General features: G+C 41.5%; 1 long non-coding RNA gene across 1 annotated transcript; it reads right to left on the minus strand.

The window, feature by feature from the left end:
• Positions 1–2,908: 2,908 nt before the first annotated feature.
• On the minus strand, positions 2,909–3,578 carry LOC123172432 (uncharacterized). The gene is made up of 2 exons (XR_006485597.1): positions 3,405–3,578; positions 2,909–3,320 (listed from the first exon to the last, which is right to left on the minus strand). It is a non-coding gene; the product is annotated as an uncharacterized lncRNA (long non-coding RNA).
• Positions 3,579–4,912: the final 1,334 nt, after the last annotated feature.

Consider the following 4,912-nt stretch of genomic DNA (forward strand, 5'->3'; position numbering starts at 1 on the left):
ACCATCCAACGTGATACCGCAAACTTTGGAGGACGGGTTCGCGAGTCTGGATTTCCGCAAACCGGCCACAAACCAGGAGAGATTTGTGGGAGTCCGAACCTCCGCCACGTAGGACTCTGACAATCCCAGTCCGCTTTTGTTCCACTATGTTCCTTCCCCCTTGCTCTGTATCCATACCCTTCTAGCCCAACACCGACATTCTCTCACTCCACCGTTTCGGCCACCGACGCCCCCCACCCTCCCACGCGCGTGCCTGCCTGGCTTCGACTATGCCGCCGTTCACCCCGAATCTGTTAGCAACTAGGTATCCTTCGCTCCCTGCTGACGCACGATGGCACAATTGTCTAATTTTAACCTATAACTACCTTGTGAGAGAGAAATTACATACATAATATAACAATAAAATCACTGTATATAATTGTTTGCAAAAATCCATCTAGTTCTCTCTCCGTTTTCTCTACTCCCTCCGTCCCAAAATTCTTGTCTTAGATTTGCCTAGATACGGATGTATGTAATACTAAAACGTGACTTGATACATCCATATTTAGACAAATCCAAGACAAGAATTTTGGGACGGATTGAGTACTTTAAGGACCGTGAGCCAAAAAACTCAAGGTTGACCTTTTCTATTTTGTACATCACTAAATTCCCGATATGATGTACTCCCTCCATTCCAAAAAAACTCGTCTTCCATTTGTGTATCTAGACACGTTCCAGTGTTAGATACATCCGTATCTAGATAAATCTAAAACAAGTTCTTTTTGAGATGAAGGTAATAGAAATTGCTACCTACTGTACCAAGATATTTTTTCTGTAAGATTATAAAGGTAACTGCAGCGGAAATTTGCAATGACTTGTTGATGTTCTTTTTCAATTTTGCACATATGCTAGGAGTCTGCCTTTTCCTCATGGGGCGTGTACATGCCTGAGGCCGTGCCATAATGATCTAAACAAGCTTTGTGCCGCGAAAGCTCAAGTCCACAGTGGATGTGCAAGAATTATCGAGGCAATTGATTACATCAAGATTCTTTCTAGGAATCTAGTAAAATAGCCTAAAATGCATCCAAAATTTCCCCTTCAAGCCCCTCACGTTTTTCTCGATACACTTCAAACACATCTCACTCATATTCCTCCTGTTAAAAGCACTTCAAGAATGGCAAATATGTTCAAGCTCACGGATGCAAACACATATAATTTACATCCACCGTTGGATGCAGATTGAGCATCCATGATAGATTGGGGACGTCCATATGTGTGTGGAAAACTGTGTTGGACAGGTAGGTGAGTGCCTTCTTATGGGCTGAGTCCATGCTTAATTGTACATTGGGCCAACTATTACATGTGCATGTGGTTGTTAATCCGTCACAGCATCATTTTCATGGTTAAATCCTATTCGACGCTTATTGCACCCAACTATCGACAAAACACACCAGATGTTAGAAATGGGTCGATTCAATTCCGGAGTCCCGCCGATAGTGTATTTAGGGGTGGATAGGGTGGTCCATGGACCACACCGAGGTTTCCCTATAGCCTCCATATTAAAGCAAAAAATATATTCTTTATACATAAATAAATAAATTCAAATGGAATGTTCTAGTGCTAGGCCAACTTGGCCCACTGCCTGGCTATGCCACTGGGTCTAATTTTATTTTTCTCTCACCGTGTGCACTTGTATTGGTTTAGCAATTTTTCCTTCTCATTTCTGTTTCTTTGTTTTTTTCTCTTTACTTTATAATTTTCCATTTTTTATGTTTTTATTTTCATTTTCATTTTTTATTTCCCAACTTTTTTCATGTTTTACCATTTCAAGAAATACTTTTTTCATTTATATATAGACAAAGGCATTTTTAAAGTTCTTTTAAAAAAATAAACACACCTTTGAAAGACATGAACAAATTTAAAAATGGAAAAAATATTTTTAATACATGATGTTCTTTTTTCAAATGGTATGATTTTTTATAAAATTAAAGAATACTTTTACTAAAATATGTGAACACTTCTAAAAATACATGTACATTTTTAAAATGTGTGAAGACGTCTTAAATTCCATGAACAGTTTTTTAAATACTTGAATAGTTTTTTACATTTTTTTTGAAAATACGTAGAAATTGAAATATGTTTGAAAAATTTATTAAATACATAAACATGCCTCAATAACATTTGTGAAACAAAATAATTTTTAAACAAAAAAGCTGTAAAACTAAAATCTAATAGTATTGGCGTGCCTTTGGTGGCCCAGTAATTAGTGTATGTGCGCTACCCTGCCTATTTATTTGATGCCCTCAGCGGCTGTTTGGGCTCCTCAGCGGCTGTTTATCATGGTATAACGGATCCCGCTACCTTGGAGACACTAGCGTGCAGGGAGGCCCTTGCTCTTGCAGAGGATCTTCAGGTGACAAATATGATGATTGCCTCGGATTGCAAAGGAGTGGTACAGGATATAAATGAAGGTTCAGGTGGGGCGCACTCGGCCATTGTACATGAAATAACACTTCGGAGAAGCTTCTTCAATTTGGTTGTTTTATGTTTTCGAGCGTAGAAGTCATAATTTCGAGGCTCAGTCTCACCAAATTCGCTTGTAACTTAGGAGTTGGTCAGCATGTTTGGTTGGGAACACCCCATGACCAACGCCGTGTACCTATAAACATTGCTATTATATAATAAAGTGGCGAGATTTCTCAAAAAAAATATTATTTGATGCCCTAGTTTTAATGATGGGTGGGAGTTCTTGCAATCTCTCATTGACTAGTTTTTTTTTCTTTTTTGCACGAGTCTTATTGACTAGTATTAGTATATTTTTGTTCCTGGTAATTGATGAGCATGTTTGATCATTTGAGTATTTTCATATTGAAATGGTTTCAACAGAGAAATGAAATAAAGATCACGATATGAAAGTTGAAGCCAGCGATCAACCTTAATTATTTCCCATAAAAAACTTTATTAATTATTAATTCTTACATGGCGATCGACATAGCTAGGAGTAGTATGCATACATGGCACTACTCACTAGTCACTAGCTATGGTTTATTCAGGAATATAACACACACAAACACACGCACACACATAAAACGGTGGAGCATGAATCAAAGCTAGCCAATGCGGGGGGTCTCCGCGACGGTGTCGACGAAGATGCGGACACGGTCGGGCCTGAAGTCCTCGGTCACGGCGGTGCCGACCGGGAAGACCTCGATGATCTTCACGTCCGGCCTGTCCTTCATGATGATCTTCTTGGCCTCCTCGATGGACTTGCCAACCAGCTCCGGCCACGACGCCTTCTTGCCGCAGGCGTCGTCCGAGGAGCTCATTCTCGTAGTGAGGACCTTATAGATTGTAAGTAGAAATCGAAATAGCCAGCCAGCTAAAGATTCACCAAAACTGAGACATGCACGGTGAGTAGTGCTCACCTGTTGAACTGAAGCACGCACTCTCGAGCCTCGACTGATGGAGGATGATCCTGATCGAATTCGTGATAGAGAGCTTTGTTTGTACTACTTGACTTGGCTTGGAGGCTCGGCTCGCTCGGGGGCTGTATTTATGGACGAAGATATGCAGCGAGATTGGTGCGCAGTCGCCACACGATAGTACTATCTTCACAGATGCGGTCAGGTCAAACAAGCAACCTCTAGCTTAATTAGTTAGGCTGTATTTGACTATAGTACTGAATTCCATGAGGTGGATAACGACATGGTACTGCTGAAATAGTGGAGGATAAGGTTGATGTATATGTACGAGAGTAGAAAAAAACGCAGGCGGTGCAACATACGCCTCAAAGTCACACTTGAATTGCAATAAATGGACAGAACGACGATCTGACTGCTAGCTAAGCAACAGATCAATGACGGGGACATGACTAGCTTGTTCACTCTCAGAATGATAATTAATATGAAAAAAGAGATAATGTATGTAGACTTCGCTTAAGATGTACTCCAGTAGTCTAAGAATGTGACGGGCCAACTAGTAGTCTCTAAATTTCAATGAAAAGAATTATCTCATCTCCTTCATCTAAGGATCAAATAACTCATAAGCTTCGATATATTTACTGGACAAAATATGCGGAGGGTATGTGTGTGGAGGTGTGTCTTCGACGGATCTCACATCATTTGATCGGTAGTTATCTTTGATGGATCCGCTCAGATCCGGTCTTCGTTCGTCTACGTTCTTGTGCCTTCATGTTAGATCCTTTCGATCAACGTCTCTCTTTATCGGCGACTGTTGTTGTTTTGATGCGTTGGTCCAATGGGGCTTTAGCACGACGACTTTCTGACTGCCTATTATAACATGTTTTGCCCATCTCCGACGAGGGAGTGATGATGATGGGGGCGCTCCTTCGGCTCGTCAGTGCTTACAGTACTCGTTAGGTGGTCTGCGAATTTGAATGTATTTTTTTTAATTTCAGGTGCTCGTTTTACTGTTAAGATTGATGATGAATAGATCGAAAGTTTTTCCAAAAATAATAATGGAACTTGGACCTCAACCTCTATGAAATTAGCTTGCTCTTGTCTGCTAGGGTTGGCCGGCAGCAAAGAGAACGACAGTGGGCCTGAAGGTAGATGTGATATGTTTCGTGAAGGCTAGGGTTGGCCGGCCCTCCAATATATAGGCGCGGCTGCGTGGAGAGACGTGGGCCGGACCCACGTCGGGAACCGCCCATGATCTGACGTCTCAGATCATGCTCTTCTATTAGAGACTCATCGTTCCTGACCGGCAAAAATAAGCACATATGTGTGAGCTCGGCTTGGCTCATTGCCGCAACCTGCAGCGTAGCGCGTCGTGACGAGGTGAAGGAGCGCACGGGAACCACTTCTCAAGTTTCAATAGCATGTGAAAGAGAATCCCTTATAAGGAGGTCCAACTCCTCTCCAACTAGCAATGTGCAACTAAAATTTCCACCATACATATTAACATAAACCCC

Source organism: Triticum aestivum, unplaced genomic scaffold, assembly GCF_018294505.1.
Source record: "Triticum aestivum cultivar Chinese Spring unplaced genomic scaffold, IWGSC CS RefSeq v2.1 scaffold32695, whole genome shotgun sequence".
Classification (NCBI taxonomy): Eukaryota; Viridiplantae; Streptophyta; class Magnoliopsida; order Poales; family Poaceae; genus Triticum; species Triticum aestivum.